Source organism: Cygnus atratus, chromosome 3 (genome assembly GCF_013377495.2).
Source record: "Cygnus atratus isolate AKBS03 ecotype Queensland, Australia chromosome 3, CAtr_DNAZoo_HiC_assembly, whole genome shotgun sequence".
NCBI lineage: Eukaryota > Metazoa > Chordata > Aves > Anseriformes > Anatidae > Cygnus > Cygnus atratus.
The window spans coordinates 7,152,132-7,170,345 of NC_066364.1; positions in this window are offsets into that span (position 1 = coordinate 7,152,132).

An 18,214-nucleotide genomic window follows, 5' to 3' on the forward strand; every position below is an offset into this window, starting at 1 on the left:
TTATCCTGGACCAAATAAGTGTGAACAGAGTTTTTATTTTACTGAAATCACTCTGTTTTTTAACTAGGAGTGAAGTAGGAGTAGGATGATGCTGATGTAAATATACCAACAACTAAAAAAATAAAAAATAGGACATTTCAAGCACAGCACAAATCTATAGGCAAAAATAACTGATAATTGTTGAATTTTCACTTTTAATTAGAATTAAAAGTTACTGATGATTTTGAAGAAGGTAGCAGCAGGGCAAAGCCAGAGGCATCCCTCTAAACTAAATGGACATTTTCCTTCTGGAAACAGGAATCAGCAAAGGCACAGACATCATGAAAGAGCTGAAGATGGAAACATCCTGCATTTACTTGTAAATCTTCAACTTCAAGGACTGCTGAACCTCCTAGCACCTCACAGGATCATGCCCTCCATGTTTGCCTACAGGCAAACATGGCAATACCTATGCCTGTGGGATTTGCAAAAAAGGAAATTTTTACACTTGGCTAGGCTTCTAGGGAAAACAGAGTGGTCTATGAGCACTTCGAGGAGAAGACCAAAAATGTGAAATCTCAATTTGTTGTGCCCAAACTTGGGAATCTGTGAACAGCAGATTTGACTGTCCTTGGGTGCAGGGTTGGGTGGTTTTTGGAAACAGAAGGCAGTAGAACATTAACTGGAAGTAATTTTTCTACCAAGATGGGCATCACCTTTGTGATCTGGTTTAAAACAAGAGAGGAAAAAAAATAAAATTAAATTAAATTAAAAAAAAAAAAACAGTTTTCACAAAACAAGCTGTAATTATATAGAATTCATTGTCCCCTTTGCAAACCCAGACCTACCTTTCACCCATATTAGGTGCCTTGGGCAGAATTTAAGGAACTAGAGAAGTACAGAAAAGATGCTTTCTCACAGGAAAAAAAAGAAATCTGAGCCACGATGATCATTTTTATAAAGAGAATTGAAGAGGTAGTATCAAGAGTTTTCTTTGTATAATAGTCTTAAGGGCAGAACTGATTATAATATTTGAAAGTTACTATTGATTAACAGGTATTATACTCTGATTTCTTCCTACATAGACATTCAGAAGAATCAAACACCTCATCTTAGGCTTACAGGACTGTAGCCATGAATAATGTGGGAGAAAAAGAACAATGGGTGCATGACTGCTCTGCCTCCTCCACACCTGTGTGATAAGTGGACAGCAAGAGAGATGTTTCCAGCTCTGCTTCAGTCAACCTCAGCAGCTACCAAAGGTAGCTGTGCATGGATAGGAAGTCTGATGTACTCAGACAGATTTTGCTTTTTCTTTTATCAGTGAAGAAGCACCCCTCTGGGTCAGTCAAAGCTTCCTCAAAACTCTCTCCACTGTGGCACAGCTTCATACTGAGCAAAAGGTGTTACTTCACCCATGACTGCTTAAATCCTGATGGATTTGACTATGTCCGTGATATAAAGAACCAACTCCATCCCAATACACAAGCAGGGGAAATCATCTCTAAAGTGTATTTCAACACAAGTTTCAGGCATATGTAACACAGTGGGAGACACCAGTCAAAATATGAGTCCAGGCAAGAAGTTGGGAATTATTTCAAAACCATTTCTTCCATTGTAAATTAGTGGGAAGCCTCTTAAATCATCATGCTCAATACTGTATTGGCAAAATATGCAAAGTGCAGCAATCAATATAAGCGACAAAAGAATACATTCTTTGGATTTATAACACATTAAATACTGTAAAACTCCAGGAAATAATTTATTTCATTTTTTCTTGATGAAAACAAGACTATTTCCTTCTTAAATATGGAAAATTGTAAAAATGCACATTACTTTTAAAAGTTGGCTATAATCCCAACCTTTGCTAGAAAACAAATCTGAGAGTTAAGATGCAAGGAAACGTGCCAGGAATTTTTTTATTTAAAATTATTTCTTAATTCAAATGTTAGCACTTGTCACCTACTTCAGTCTTGTTCTCAGTGTCAGAAAAGCCCCCTTATTCTGGTGTCTAATCAGGTCAGATATGGCTTTTTCAGAGCAGGTCTTGAAAACATTCAAAGACGGGGATGTCAATACCCGTCTGAGCAATCTGTCCCTGTCTTACTCCATCTTTTGGGGGAAAGTCTTTTTTCCTAATGGGCAATTTGAACACCTCAAGTCACTGACTGTAACCCCCATGCCGTGTGAAAACATCTGCCTGTCCCAAGAAAAGATGGATGGATATCCATCAAAAGAAGAGGAGTTTAGCTTCATCATATTGGTAGATGACATTCAGTTAGTTGTAGGCTGTTATTAGATAACTCTTTGGCTTCCTCTTTGTCTTACTCTTCATTAACAAGACATGTGTCCTGGCATTTTTGAGTTATATGTTGTCCAGTTAAACAGTAATTTCCTCATGGCAGCCATCTTTTGAAAAGGAGTGACTATAGAGGAATTAAATCCTTTTGAAATGGTAGTATTTATTGTTCCCTTCTAGTTTGAATTATTCTGACCCATTATAACAAAAGCAAAAACAAACAAGCAAAGAAAAAGATAGCATTAATAATGACGTCACTAGTGCATTAATAATGTGCATCTGCTGCTGTCTGACAGGCTGCATAACTTGGATGATCAGCAGCAGTACAAAAGCATCCAGAAACAGAAAGAAAACACAAGTCTGTCATTGCATTTATTCATTGTAATGTGAAAAAATCCATTTTGAGGGTAGTGAACTGCACTCTTACCAACCATGAACTTACTCTGTAAGGAAATAAATTGTTCAGCTACAGCTAAAATTCACACCAGAGTAAGGTGCATTTCTGCTACACCAGCTCTTACACCAGTAAGACCCACACAACTTTAGATCATCAAGTTAAGGACATTGTTTCCCCAAACACTTTGAATTCCCTCTACCATTCATGGAGAGAGAGGATCTGATTATCACTTTGAAGGTCTATTATTCTACACAGAGGAAGACTGTGATGACTGTGTGGTCATCGTGCCCATAAGAAATACCCGTAACTTGGGCATTTCTTTCTTTGCACTTTGAAAATATCAGTTCCTTACTCCCCTGCCCCTCTATGAAATGTCAATAATAGCTCACAAAGCTGTTAGGCCATCATCTCATCATAATGGATGTAAGATATGTGCAGGGGATGAGACAGTGGTTTACATCATTGCGTTACAACTCAGAGGTTTCTAATCCGAATTGAGAGAGTACAGCCCAATACAGCCTGAACTTAAGAAAATGACTTTTGAATAATTAATTTCTTCATAAGAAAACTTTTTGAGATGTTGTTAATTTTCTAGTATGCAATGCATCTTCCTGGCATTTCTTCTGATTTATTCTTTTTCCTTTTCATGAAGAAATTATAACTATGGACATCAGGAAAATTCATAATTTAAACCCCCAAACTCATATAAAATTTTGAATAGAATCCAGTAAAAAGACATCACATTTACACACTCACAGCGTCTATTTCTAATTGGGTTCACAAGCTAAATATATATATATATATATATATATATATATATCCTTCCTTGGGGAACATGTGGGTTTGGAAAGAGAAGAGAAGCTATTCTAATTTATTGCCATTTATATTTGATATGGCTTATAGTAATACCAATCCAGAGTGTAAAATTAAACAGTGATCCCTGGTCACTCAGCCCTCTAAGACTCCTGCTTTGAATGAATATCATGCTTCTGAAGAAACTTGTATTGAAAAATTATAAATGTTCTGCATTTTTTTCAGCCTGCATGGGAAAAGGAAAAAGTTAGTGCTCACAAAGGAATAATATATATATATATATTTAATTTCAAAAATACTTTTAATGGAAAGCTTCAGAAAAATAAAATAAAAAATGTTTTCTTGTTTTTCCCCCTAAAGTTGGTGTGTGGACCATCAGTCAGTCATTCTGTGTATGCACATATACTTACTTATACGTGTCTGTATACTTAGAACTTTTTGTTAGGGAAGCTCATTCATCCTTTTGCTTTGTCAGGAAAATCAGATTAGTGTCACACATGCAATTTTAACCATTCCTTTGGAAAGCATCTTTTTACTAAATATTTTAAAAATCCAAAATGTTGAGGTTGCATGTGCTTTAAAAGAGCACATAAGAGTCATAAGAGTCCAACACATAAATTATTTGTCCAGTTCACCTGCCATGAGCACGGCCAGAGAAGCACAGAGTAGCCACAACCTCATTTCTGAGGTTCTTACTTCACTGCAGGGCAATAACAGGGTTTACAGGGGCAATACCTACAGCATCAAGAAGACATTTTCCACAGTGCCACATCCAATACTAGTCCTTCAATTGCCCAGAGAACAACCTTAAAAATATTGTGGCTTGGCTGCCATCTGTAATCTACATATTGAAGTCCATGGAAACCAGGGCAGGAGAGAGGTGTTGAACCTGGTCTGCAGCCTGGCAGTTAGGATATGGCCTGTCAGAAGCATTCTCAGAGCCAGGCATGCAGGCATACTCATAGCATGCCAGTCTGGGGCCCATGCACATCCCAGAAATGTCTCCAGAAAATTGATAAATGAATAGTACTCTACTGGGGCTGGCGGAAAGGCCTGGTGTGTAATCACACATGGTAAAATTGCAGTTCAAGACCACATAGTGATTTGTACCAGCCTGGCCAAGGTACTTTTTAGTTCAGCACTGATGGAGTCAGTGAAATGTAAGGGATGTGAAAGGAACATCAAATGTGCTGCAACAGAACCTCTTTGCACCACTTTCCATCCAACCTCCCTGTTTCCACCTGCTCCCAGGTAGAACATCCAGCAGATACATTGCTCCAGACATGGTTCTGCCTCCTGAAGTAGCCTGCCAGGCAACATTTTGAAGCAGTTTGTCTTGTCTTGCACTCCTTGGCTCCTCCTAGCCACTGACTTCATGTAGTGGTACCAGGATGGCTTTTGTGGCCATGCTGAGAGAAGGGATTTGGTAGAGGGAGGAGGGGGGCTGAATCTCCAAGTAGTTTTCGAGGTGGAGAGTAAAAGGATCTTCCTCCTTAGGAAGCACTGAAAGGAGGGAAAGGTGAGCAGCTGGACCCTTGTCACCACATAGGTTATCCACAGAATGTCTTCTCCTCCTTCTGTCCTCACATTGCAGGAGATGTTCCTCATGCCCATGTGGAGGACAGGAACGCAGGGGGACAGGGATGGTAGAACAGGGCTTGGGATCTGTGTCAGCCCCCTTTACGTTGGGCAGCTTTCCAGCCACTCTTCCCCCAGCCTGTAGCATTGCATGGGGTTGTTGTGCCCCAACTGCAGGAACCAGCACTTGGCCTTGTTGAACTTTATACAGTTGGCCTTGGTCCATCAGTTCAGCCTATCCAGATCCCTCTGAATCCCCCTGATCCCTACTTGTTGATTTGCACCAGGACACATCTTCTGGGTGTTACCTGACCCTTCTTCTGACATGGGAAAAGAGGAAGTGTTGCAGAGGGACAGGAACTGGACAAGAAGGTGTTGAGGGTACTGGAGAAAGGCAGGCAGAAGTTCAAACTCCCAAGCCCATAATCAGCCACTGAAATCACGGAGATCTGAGAAACCCTTATGAGATGATTTAGAAAATGTATATTTCCTATGGGCCATATCCTGTCTTCGTAAATTAAAAACACATTCAGCTACTTTGACTTCAAAGGAATTATGCCAATTTGCTTTTAACCTAATAATGAAGCAGAATATTGCTCTTCCCCTATGATTACATTTTTTTAATCTTCTGCAATAAATAAGGAAATCATTGTATTAACCTTCCTTCACAGTCCAAATCTCTGGAAAGTAATGCTTAGGTGGTTAAATCAAGCAAGTCATGTCCCATGTAAACAAATAAAACGCGTCGATAGAATTATGGACCATTTCCACACATGGACACACAAGAGGCAAATTAAAACTTCATGGACATTCTTAATTGTGACATTTTTGAAGTCTTGATAACTTACTGAAATTTCTTCAATATAGTTGCAAGTGCATCAAGTTATTCACGTTTTATTTCCAGGCTTGAGTTTGCAAGGTGAGTGTGCAGTGTTTGGAAGCTAGATTATTATTATTATTAGCTCATTTTCAACATGCCAAAAAAGCAATGAGTTTTAATTGGTCGTTTTCATTTTCTAGATGCTCCATTAATGCTGTACTGATTGGGATGGTATCATTGATCACTCATTAGAACAAATGTGCATCTGTATTCACTGGAATGCAACATGATTGCTGGGAAGTCTTAGTCTAAGTATGTCTGGGAATCCGCACAGTTAGCCAAGCAGATTCTTGGACATCTCATTTGGTACAACAGATAGGTGTGATTTACTATGGCTATGTTAGCTACAGACATGTGCTATGGGATTTTTTTTTTTTTTTCTTGTGATCCTGCCTGGAAATATTAGAACACATATTAGAGAACAGACGGGATGTGAAATGCTGTCCACTTTGCAGGAAAGCATAAATTGCATTGACACATTCAGTAGTTTAAAATTTCAATATCATCACAGGCTTATCAGAAACAGTACTTGCATGACTAGTCAGTTCAACTCTGGACAAAGCTGGAGACCTCCAGACCCTCCCCATGAGTAACATGGGTGTGCATTGAAAGGATCACATCCACTGCAGGGCAGGTGAACCTGTAGGCTGGACTGAATACATATTTCATGACAATTAAGACAGTTGCTCATTCATTTTCTTTCTTCTCCTCAAATATTAAGGAGGGGAGAAGGAGGTAGAAGAGTTCCTCCAGACACATTTGTTATTTGTCTTTGTCCAAAATTTTTTCTGTTCAACAGAGTGGCTGAGGATATTCAAAATTTACATTGCAATGCTGAGAGGAGACAGGTGAGATGAGTTGTGGCATTCACAAGCACTTGTGTCTGTCCTTAGGTGACTTCAGTAAAGTGCCTCGGTATTCTCTTTTGTTGTTGGGATGACCCAGGGCTGATCTGTGTATTGCACTCTTTCAGGTAGCACTGCAGTTCAGTCTCTTCCCTCACTGCATTACAATCCACAATTTCTCCTACTGCAATAGAAAAGGCCTGGGAAGATCTCCAAAGCAGTTTCTCTATCTGAAAGAAACCTAAGGTTCTCATAACAAAATCATGAGTTCATAAGAAAATAGTGCTCTCCCCTTGAATGTTTCAAAACCTTCTTTTAAAACAGTCAGAGAAAACCTCAGGGCCTTAATAGTGCAAAACAGTCTTAATCAATTTTATTTATGGTTATTAAGAGTTCAGGTCATAAAAGGTGATGGTGACTGTTCTTATATCCCTTTTATTCCTCAGAACAAACCAATCTGTGCTGAGAGGCACACAGTGACACTGGGAAGATGTCATGTAATGGGAATATGTCATGAAAAATAGATGAATGCATGGAATCATCTGTGGGAGTACACACACGAAATTAAGTAAATCTATAGATAAAGGCATCAGAGTGCCCACGTTCAAGCGCACCACTCTGTCCAGCCTCACCCAGTGCTATTTTAAACATCATGAGGATGCTGAATGAAAATACAATCCCAAATGTGCACAGAATGTATACATAAAAAAGAGCTGTCTTTACAGTGTAATGCTCTCACAGTTAAGAGCCCGGCTCAGCAATTCCCACTCTTCAGCAAATCAACGAGGTACTTGATGGGAGCAGTTCCAGAGGTAACCTGGCTTTAATGAGACAAGTTCTGACATAAAATGACTGCTAAATACAGGAGAAAAGGTCTGTCAGCCTGAAAACTCAGCCTGGTAACCAGGCCTGGCTCCTTGGCCTTTGGCCTAGGAGGAAAAATATCCTTGATGTGTGGGTGGATGCCTCATACCATAGGCATCCTGAAGGTATCATTGATGGAAATGAAACAAGAAACTGAGGGACAACATATCACCTGAGAAACTGGGAATTGACACGAGAAATACAATTCTTGTTTAAAGAAAATAAAGGAAAGCAAGGAACATCATGGAATTATAGAATGTCTTGGGTTTGAAGGAACCTTAAAAATCTTCTAACTCCAACCCCCCTGCCATTGACAGGGATGCCACCCACTAGATCAGGTTGGTCAAGGCCCCATCCATCCTGGCCTTGAACACCTCCAGGGTGTTTGTGTCTTGTCTGTCTCAGGAAGAAGACAAAAATGTACACCATCCATTGGTTCCCTAAGTGGTGGTGTCCTATGCCTTCTTATGTCTGAAGGAAAGAAAAAGGGCCTGTTTTTTACCCAAGACAGAGCTCCTCTCTGAAAAACTACTTGTGCTGCACGTTGTCCTTTTTCTTTTCTTTTTTTTTTTTTTTTTCCTCACACAGGTTGAAGCTTCACTGGAACATTGTCTTCATGACACTGGAACACTGACTCCTAGCTTCTGTGACACTCCACACCCCATGACGAGGATCAACTCTGAAGTGAGACTGTCTATCACTTTGGTCAGTCTCTTTCTGAGACTGGTTTTAGACTCTTTGAGGTTGGTCTTTCCTCGAGGCTGATTTCTTCATTAGACCCCTCTGAGGTCATATGACATTGGCGCTCTCTTCTGGGATCAGTTTGGTGTGTTTGGTGCCAATGATTTTATTAATATATATACATAGATAAAAAGATAAATACAGTCTTAATACATATAGTTGTGATAAGTATATTCTTGCTCTTGATAAATAGAGTTGTGATAAATGTAGTCTTAATAAGAGTATCTGTGGCAAGCACATTTGATGTTATATTATTGTTTGTTAGTCATAGTAAGTCCATTCACTGTCATGGTATTACTGGTAAGTTTGCTGACCTGTAATTATCCTCAAACCCTATCTGCTGCTATATTACTGATTTTCCTACATCAAATTGCTTTTCTACTAACTCTACTATTAAGTGGTGTTATTTAATATCTCTTTAATATATAATCTCTTACATATATACTCACATATCTTGTTTCTTGGTAGTACCTGTAATAGTTTTTATCTGTTTATATATATATATATATATGTCTTATTAATCATAGTGTTCTTGCTAGTGGTGATTTGTAGTGATTTGTAATAAATAGGAACCTTTGGTAACCAAAGTGCCCATGTCCTTTTTTATTAGGGAACCCTATGAACTCTCTGTTGCACTCTCCACATACCTGTGGGTCAGGTGGCATCTCCCTTTTCAAATCATGACTGTATTTTACTTGCCCACAGACATAAGACGTATTCAGTAGATCATACCTAAATGTTTTGCCAGCTAGCACCCTGGACGAGGCTCATCTGTCTGGAGGACAACCGGATCTGTTCAGTACATCCCTCCTCTGAAGGAGAAATCTCTGTTCTCTTCCCATTTAAATGGACATTTAAACCTAAGAATGTGCCTTCTTTGTGTGTGGCACATCCCTCAAGCTGAAAAATGATGTAAAATAAACAGAGGAATCCTATGCAATGTTCATAAATGAGAGACACCTGTAGTATTCAATTAGCTGCTCTGTTGCACCAGGTTGAGCAAATTGTTTTGCAAGATCCTTGCTCCCATTTTTCCCAGTTTGGTTTTCATAAGGCCAGACTAGGTTTAGCCTTTCTAAAACGATGTTTGCTAATCCGAAATCAATAGAACATCGTACTGAAGACTAATGACATTTTTTATTTTTTTGCATGAGTTTCACCCTATCATTTTTTACAACAACAGAAAAAAATGTGGGGAAGTGGAGAAATGTTTCAAGCTATGAATACAAGTCAGGAAAAAGCTATTGGGACCTTTGAATGTAAATGGCAGTTTTGGTGCTAAGTTCAACAGAGGCAGAAGTATGGGACTTCTAGGTTAAGAGCCAGAGGAGGCAACAGTCACAGAATGCCCTTTGAAGTCAGTGTGACCCTTATTGCTACTCCATGAGTGTGCAGCAGTCAGAATATGAGTACCAGTGTTATAAAAATTCATCTGTCTTTCACATTGAACCAAACATACTCTACACACTCATAGACTTCTTGTGTCAGGTGACTGAGTAAAGTAATATACCAGCAGAGAGTGGCAGACTCATGGACAAATGTAACAGCAAAGGCTCAGCGTGAGGTTAAAGACAATTTTTTTTCTCTTTTTTTTTTTTTTTTTCTGGAAGAGCTTTCTATATCTCAGCCAAGGCTTGTTCAATCATAGTGCAAGTTGTCCTTTCACAGCAGAATTATCTAATCAGATCCTAGACCAAAATAAAGCTCTCTATGCTACTTAACATATATATGAGAAAGAAGTAGAGTATGGCTTTCTGCAACCAGTTTTGAGATACTACTGGTGGTAGTAGGTGAGTTTGAGGATCATGGGACATTTTGCTTATTTGCTACCACAATACCCATTTGAGGGGCAATTCCACCAACCCACCTCAGAATTGCCCTTTTGGTTCAGGAAAGGACTACCTCATCTCCTAACAATGAATTGATTCGTTAATCCTTTATTTTAATTATCCAGGAAGCAGAAATGAAAACAAACATGAAACCAGTTTTTACAAGATGGCACAAAAATACAGGTAGAGGTAAAGCCTCTGCTGTAAAAGCTTAAAATTAATTGGACAATGTAGGAACAAGTAGGAAAGAGAAATGTATGCCTAACACTAAAGGACAGGTATCATATTGCAAGTGATAATGGTAGACAGCATCCCCGTCATATTTATGGCAGTAAACAGTGATGTCCAAATTAGGTTTACTATTTCATTTTGTGATCAAGCAAACAGGCATGGAATTAGAAAAACTCTTCCGTAATACAGAAATCTCTGCAGTAGTAATAAGAAACAGAAAAACAGAGTCCACACACACTTCTGATAATATAAATGTTCACCTTTATAGAAACTACTTTGCAAACATGGAGAGAATAATTGTTTCCATTTTTTACCAGCAGCTCTTAAAGTCCATGCTGTTTTTGTGGGGCTTTTTATAAATATGTTGCTAACCACAGAAACATGTTTATTCAGCCTTTGCAGTGTTTTCAGTACTTTTACAGCACTTCTGAATTCCAAAGCCAGACACAAATGCTACATCTCTACCAGGAAATTACCCTGGCCAGGCTTCTTTCCTTGCCCCAAGGGATGAGCAGTACAGAACAGCACAACTCTATACTGCTGGGCCCTCTTCTTCTACCATAAATGAGGTCCTCATCCATATCATCTGTAGGGAATATGATATCTTTCAAATCGTGTCTGGACATTGTGACAGTGCTAAAGCCACCAAATTGCGTGGACAAACACACGCTGATGCCTGCAGTCAGAATTTGTCTCTGTTTGTTATTAATGTAGACTTCATGTAACTCAGTACATTTCCAAAGACTAGCCTGAGGGTTAATTTGGGAAAATGACCATTCTGCATACACATTCCTAGTTTAGAAGATAAAGATTTAAATAGTGTGGATGTGGCCAGACTGGCCTGCAAGTAGACAACATTCTACAAGTGCCTTTTGACAATGTAGTCTGGGAGCAGCAGTCAAGGGTCTTGGTGTGACCTGCACTCCCAATGCTTCCTGCCATGGTGCTGGCATCGGAGCAGACAAGTGCATACTTTGTTTTTGCTGTTTCCTCTCCATGTACTAGGCGATTGGTGACATGAGAGAATTGCACAACTGTCATGTAAAGAACCCTTTATCAAAGTGAAAATTAGAAGTGCTACTACTGCAGGTAGTATTTATTCTTGCAACACAGGAACTATTTTCTTGCAGCTATTTTCAAACTTTTCCCTGTGCAGACCATTCTCTCTTTCCCTTTTTTGACAAGTTTCAAGCTTTCTTTCTTTTTCTTTTTTTTTTTTTTTTTAAACACCCAAAGTTTATATTACTAAATAATTTAAGTAAAATGAAGTTGAACAGTAGGGCCTTCCTTTGCTGTCTTATCCTCAACAGTTAATGCTCTGCCAGTACACTACATATTTTCCTCCTCTATGGCCTGCCCAAAATCTAATGTCTAGCACTGACTCAACAGATCCAAAGCAAACCAACCTGTGCAGCTGTCGCTGAGGCCATGTAAGCCTCTGGAGTGCTGTTTTCTGTGATTACAGCTGGCACTATCTTTGAAGGTGCCTGATACATTTTGTGGTGTAACATCATAATTAACTAGATAAAAAAAGGCAGCATGAGCAACTATATCTCAATTTTAGCCAGTGCAGATTTCGCATGATCTGGAAAGATTAGTATAATGTTGGCAAACCAGGAACAACTGCAAAATCAATCATACTTCTTAAGCTATAAAGTAACTCAGGTGAAACTTAGGAGACTGTTTTTTGCCTTTCAATTACTTTTTTGTCCATAATTTCATTGGCAAGAGGTTCACATCCCACTTAGCTCACCAAGGCAGTGCTTTGGAAAGGCAAACTTAGCTCTTGCTTATGGTAATTAAGCTTTCTAATTATAATTAATCTTTACACCTATATTTATATATATGGAAATCAATGTTTGCACAAGCAAGGAGAATAAGGACTGATTTAGACCTTATTGGTACCTGTCATATTTTATATGACTCACAAAAATATTGTGGTTTGTTTTTCCTGCATGTACTGGTGCCAGTTACATGATTAAGTCACTCTTTAACAAATTTTGGATCAGCAGCCACTATTACCTTGTAGCTGACTTTCTTCCCAGTAATGCAGATTTATGTGTCTGGGCTAAATAAACAAAATGCCTGAAAATAGAGTTGTGTGCACCAAAAAGATATATTGGTACTTTTACTGTGTCCCTCAATTCAGAGATCAATACATTATTAACCAGTTTATCACCAAAGATTTGTGGGCTTCATTTACTTTTCATCAAATACGTCACCCTCAGGGCTAGATAAATTTACTGTATCCTCCAGGTACTAATTTTGCCCTAGTCATAAATAGAAAAAAGTTTCAATAAACTGTTTGTTTGTTTGTTTGTTTGCTTTCATCAGAAACTCAAAGAAAAGGAAACCTTTTATTTTACTCTGACACAGCTAAGCTTTTGTTATGGTCTTTAAATATGCACTTGGTGTAGTTTATCCAGGCTATGAGGAAGTGATTTTTCACTAACTTTCTACTGTTATTCCTAATCCACTGATGTACCAGATCACATTGGGAATGTGGCCGCAGCACATTACAAGGGAGAATTGTCTTCTGATGCGTTCTTCTAAAATAATAATAAAAATCATAATCATTATCAAAAAATAATAATTTAAAAAAAGAAAAAAAAGAAAAGAAAAGAAAAGAAACGGGGTAAGAGAGCCATTTGTCAGACTCCAGCGGGACCTGCATTCCCCTTGCAGGCCTAAGCAAAGAGAGGACATCTGCATCCCTCCTGGAGAAACTGTTTCAGTTAATGCATTTGTTATACCAAAATAAGCAAGCCAAAACCATCACGGCTAGAGACTGTGACACTCACAAAAGATCCAGCTGGAAGGACCATTGTTTTGCTGTTCTCTTTCCCTGGGTTCCCAGGGAGCCAGAAAAGTTGGAGCATGATTTAGAGCTGTCCTGAAGAAATGAGTGTTGGGTCCAGGGAGCTGGTATTTTCAAAGATCCTGCAAGTCTGACTGTCTGCCTACAGTTTATCACTGCTGTCAAAAGGATGTAGCTTTTGGAGAAAGGTGAAACTTGCTTCTGTGACACCGACACATTGCAAACAATAGAGGAGACAGCTGTGCTGTGAGATTAAAAGAAAAGCAGAACCTTTCATCTCTGATGTCCTGCTCTAGTTTGAAACCACAGAGAGAGTGGGTGTATTTTTATTTTTCTATTTTTCCTTTGAGGTGTCTCCTTGCTTTTTTTCTGCTTCTCTTTAATTGCAATTTGAATGCAAATATTTATAATATTTGTTCTATAAACATCATAAATTAATATAAATGATGTTCTATACTCATCATAATATTCATGTGCTTCTGCTAGAAACTGGTGCAGGGAGATGCATCTGTGCCTTTTTGGTTGTGTTTGTAAAACCTGAAGAATTACACACCTGAGGGATAAGGCCAAGACAAAGGGTTTGAATGTACATATTCCAAAACTGTGCTTAAAGCTTTTTCTCAGCTTTTTCCATTGTGAGTCAAAATTCTTTTATTTAACTAACAAACACAGACGTGTAACTCTGCAAACTTGGCTGCATTCTTGCAGTTGTAGAATAAAACACCAAACAGTGCACCAGTGTATTCTTTTCCCTTCCTATTGAACCAAATTAACTGGAGCAGCACCTTCTTTTTTCTTATTATTTTTTGTCATTAAGCGAGCTCCTGAGACAGTGCAATTGAATTATTGCTAAAATCCAGAACCCCAAAGTCTCTTGCCAGCCAGCTGTCTAAAAGAAGCTTTCACTCCAAGCCATGGGGGTATTCTTTGTGTCTTCTCTTCCTGTAGGACCAGTGAAACAGATAAACCTATGCATAAATGCCTCATGAGAAAAAGAAAATCTTTAAAATCTTTGTACACATATCTTTAATCCTCCATTTATAAAAGTGACCTGAGACAGAAATTAGTCATGGTGACTCAGCTAATGGATGTCCACGAATTTAAATTCCATAGTTCTCAAATTCATTCTCTTTCTGCCTTTCAGGTATTCATAACTCTTAGCAAAGTAGGAGTTTGGCACAGTCATCCTTGGTAAATCTGCAGCATTCTGGGCTGTGATCAAGGTACTATGAAAAACTCCTGTCCCTCTGAATGGATGAGAAGAGGTCCAATGTGCAAAAAGGCAATGGGCAAGCAGGAGCTGGGAATGTGCTTGCGTGGGATACAGGCAAGGATCCTCCTATAGGAGAAAGGATCACATTCCCCCAGCTGCTCTAAGTAGCATGTTTGCAGCAACCAAAACCCAGACTGCAAAGACAAAGCAGCCTGGATCAGCATCTTGGGGACCTACATCTGATAAGTTTTTAGCTGCCATATGTGAATGCTACCCACGTGGAAAGGCAGGTCTCCAATTCTAATGCTGAATTGCTCTTATAAGGGGACTCACCACCCTGTAGTATCTTGTTGCAATTTGCCTGCAGACCCTTTACTCAGGCACCATTCCCTGACCAGAGCACAGTGTGGATGGGTTGTACATCATGCTCAGAGCTGTAAATTGTCCAGTGGTTTTCTCTCATGCACTACAGCTTTCACCCATGTTTGTTTTTTAATTTGTTGTTTTTGTTTTTGTTTTTGTTTTTCTGCTACTATCAGTGTAGAAGCCAATTTCTCCATAAATATGATTAAAGCTCCTTAAATAATTCTTTAAATCCCCTTCTAGCTAACATTGTGCTAGAATGTCTAGTGGTTAAAATAATTTTTGGCCACCTCCAGCCAGGCCAACTCCCCTTATACCTATCTATACCTAGGTGTGCACCTAGTCTCTATCTGCACAGTCTAGAGGCGAAGACCCCTCTGGTGACCTCTGTATCCACACCTTTGCAACAACATGGTTGGAAAGAATGATATATACTCATGCCCCACAAAATTCTTGTTTGCAGTGTTGGCTATGAGCCTGGTGGGAGGTCGGCACAGAGCTTACACTGTGACCAGGAAGAGCAGGGCAGCTGCTGGTGACTGTAGTCGTAGTTCATCCATCCTCCTTCAATGCACAGCATGTGCAAAAGCTCCTGCCCGCCAAGAAGTTCTCAGATTCTACTTAGGTCTGCACTTGGGCTCAAGCTCGTGTGTCATCTAAATGACAGGAGATGGTGGACCTGAAACAGTGCACTTAACTGTCCATGACAGCTGCTATTCCAAATAAAGTGCCTGAACCAACCCCACGTCTCACTCTGTAGTTTCTCTTCATGGCCTGCCTTCACATGAGGGAATATTTTTGACTAGGACATGTCTGCTTGCTTTGTTACCTACTGACCTGTAACACTGAGTGTCTGCTTACTTCTGGGCTTGCACTATACAGCTTGTTTCCCAATGCATTTGCAAAGACAGCCTGCGCTGAGCTGAACACAGACAGCCATCAATAAGCAAGCACACTTGCAAGTGCAAAGGGAGGGCAGGCAGAAGACATACTATTTACATAATTAAGTACATCACTTAATAAATTCCCACTAGGCCATGGTGTGGAAGGGTGATTATGAACAGGGCTGGGGAATGATGTGCTTCAGACTCCAAGGGGGATTCAGTAAAGGGACGGTAATTAAAGTCTGGGAGCTGAGTTACTGCCAGCTCCTTTGAACCTGGTTAATGATGACTGCTTATGTAGAGCTGGTTTTGTTTTGTTTCTGATCTCCAGTAGGAGTGCCCATCCAATCTAATTCAACCTTCTAAAAATTATTATCTGAAAAGAGTCAAATCAACATCAGAAAAAAAAAATAGAGAAAACAGAAAAAAAAAAAAAAGGAAAAAAAGGAAAAAAAATATTTTCAAAGAAAAAGACTTGAGAATTTGAAGGAACACTTGCACTTTTCCTTTTCTTCAGAAAAACATCTAAAATCCTGAAGGATGTGGAAAGCATTTTTAAAATGTCATCATAGTGCCCACTGGTCCCTTAAAAGTCAGCAGGCAAAAAGAATGAAGAATTTGTTTCAAAAAATAATAAACCAGAAGACATTGGCATTAATAGGAGCTTTAACATATATTTGTTCAAATAGTGTCAATTAAGAATATTACACTGTGAGTATTGGAACTGAAAATTTAGGGATTTCTAAATAGAGAAGCAGCAATTCTTTTTTTGGTGGATTTGAAAGGAAATAGTAAAACAGCCATTTCAAAGCTCTGTCTTTATTTCTAAACAGATATTAAAATTCAGCTAGGAACAAAACTCTAAATTTGTCTAAAGTTAGTAACAAATTCTCCTGCAGTGGATCTTATCATGATAGACAGGGATTTTATTCCATCTAAAATGCCTAGCACACTTCACCAGGAACACTGATTAGATGATTCTTACATTAATATGGCCAGCCTGGTTCAAACCTTGACATATTAAGTAATAAACTCTCATGGAATAAACCTGAAGTAATAAATTATTCCTTGCTCTGCTAAAGAGAACAACGAGGCAGAAACAAAAATATTTCAGCTCACAGCAGGACAGGCTGAGCAGTCTTTTTTTGCTAGTTAGCATCAGACTCTTAAAACAACAGAAAGGGATTTATTGCCTCAAGCAACCAATTGCTTCCCTTTCTCTATCAAAATATATTATCTGCCTGACTCTAAAGGGTTTCTCCCAACCACAGTGAATGGAAACTGTCAATATATACATACTCTCTATCAATATACACATACTTTTCTCAGTATACATATATTTTAAAATACATTGCCAGGAAGGGAAAGGAAATGCTGAGCTCCTGGGGACACGCCAAAGCCTCAATGAATTTTTAAATTCATTGTGTATCACCGAGCAGTTTACAAAGCATCCGCGTTTTGAAGCTCATGGTGTTTGGGTCCTCGCATATCCGTGTTTCTGTATTGAACTTGAATAGATCTTTTACTTATGCTCTCAGAAAGTCATGAAAGCACTGCTTCCAGTCGTAGATATTGGATTTCAGTTTAGGGAGCAGTTTAGTCAGGAACCGATACTCCTCAGGAAACTCTTCTTCAAGCAATAAAGGACATTATAATTTATGAGATTCCTATGAGTTAATGGCAAGGGAGCTTTTTGTAATGAATCAGCAATGAAAGATTACCTCTGATTACATTGCTGCTTTAGTGACAATCCCTGGATTGTCAAAAACACTTTTGGTTCCTCTGACACAAAGTGACACCAGCTACCCATTATGTAAGACTTACTTCCAAACCCCATGCCTGGAATTGAATGAGGACTTATAAATAATGTATCAATAAAGTAAATTATGCAAGTAATCATTCCAGAAAGCGTCTGAACTCATCAACAAATTAGATAACAAGGAGGTCTTTTTTCTAGTAACTTAAGCAAATTGAAATGGGATTTCTTCAAGAGCTTCCTCAGCACTTTCTTAGCAGTGACTTGGGGTTACTGGGCAATTTCATTAACTCTGGGACTTGCAAAGTCTACTGTAAACACTGAAAATCCCCATTTAATTTTTTTCTCATGCAATATTAAGGTACTTTCCTGCTCTATTGGCTGCTGGGTCAGCTGGCGTTGTGGGGACATCAGCCTTTCTTATATTCCCCTGTTCTCCATCGAGGGGATGGTGTATGAGATGTGAGGCAATCTCTAGAGCACCACAGCCCCAACAAGCACACGGCTGGAGGTTTGTGCATTAGGTGTTGTGCCTCTTGGACTCCAAAGTGGCAGGCAGGCACCCTGGGCATGCAGTGTTGCAAAGGCTTCCAGTGACCTTCTTGTTTCTGCTGTTGAGTATCATTACATTATCATTACACAGGATCTCATCTCTAAAAGCCCTTTTAGAGAGATCTAATTACATTATAGGTTTTCCCCCTACCTCCCTTTTGTATTTAGAGAG